This window comes from Marmota marmota, unplaced genomic scaffold (assembly GCF_001458135.2).
Source record: "Marmota marmota marmota unplaced genomic scaffold, marMar, whole genome shotgun sequence".
Classification (NCBI taxonomy): domain Eukaryota; kingdom Metazoa; phylum Chordata; class Mammalia; order Rodentia; family Sciuridae; genus Marmota; species Marmota marmota.
This window is the reverse complement of record NW_026000171.1, coordinates 364,983-366,163: the sequence shown is the minus strand read 5'-3', so window position 1 is coordinate 366,163 and position 1,181 is coordinate 364,983.

The window sequence follows — 1,181 nt, the reverse complement described above, 5'->3', positions numbered from 1 at the left end:
TATATATATATATATATATATATATATATATATATATATATAGATAGATATGAAATTGTTTTACAATCCAGAGTACAAAGACTGAAATAAAACCTGATACTTCAATATGCAGGTACTGTCACACATCACCAAGGTAGAGAACTTCCCAAGAAGCATGACCTTAATAATGGTTAAAATAAGTGCCAGAAAGTGACCATATACTATTCATTTACTCTTGGATAGAAATGTAAACAACTGTTTTAATGAAATTCAATGAGCTTTCACAAAGACAGAGAAATAATTTAATATTCTAAACAGAAACTTACATAGATGGAAGTAATTTTTTAAAAAGCAAGCAGAAATCCTTGAGATGAAAAATAAACTAAGTGAATTTAAAACCATGAAAGATGGCAGAATATGCACAGAAAGAAAAAAATTAGTGAGCTCAAAGACAGATTATTTAAAAACACACAGTTCGAGGAGAGAAAGAAAAGATAATGAAGAAGAAGCAAGAAAGCCTAAAGTAAATTTGGAACATGATTAAAAGATTAAAGATAAATATTTCCATCAATCAAAAGAAAATAAATAACACATAGGGATATTTTAATGGGTGGAAACCATATAAATACATAGAAAGAAAACAATTTAATTTAACAACCAATGGATCAAGAAAGAAATTATAAAGGAACTTCAATATTTTCTTAAAACAATCAAAATAGAGACACAACATACCAAAATGGATGAGATACAGCAAGATGTCTCAAGGGGGAAAGATTATGTTAATCAATGTCTACATCAAAAATAGAAACAAAAACAGAAAAATATTACATATACTATAATTATGACTCAAAGAAATAGAGGAAAACAAAAAGAAACTAATTCAATATTAGCAGAAAAAGACCAAAGCTGAAATAAATGAAGTAGAGACTAAAATATCAACACAACTAGGAGCTGTTTTTTATAAATACTCAAAAAATTGACAGCCAGACTATCAGAGAGAGAGAAAAAAAAAACACAAGTAAAATCAGAGATAAAAGGTAAACATTACAACTCACATCAAAGAAATACAAAGGACCATTAGAGATTATTATGAATACTACATGCTAACAAATTTGATAACCTAGAAGAATGGACAAATTCTTCAACACATACACCTTATCAATATTGAATCATGAAGAAATAGAATACATGAAGATACTCAA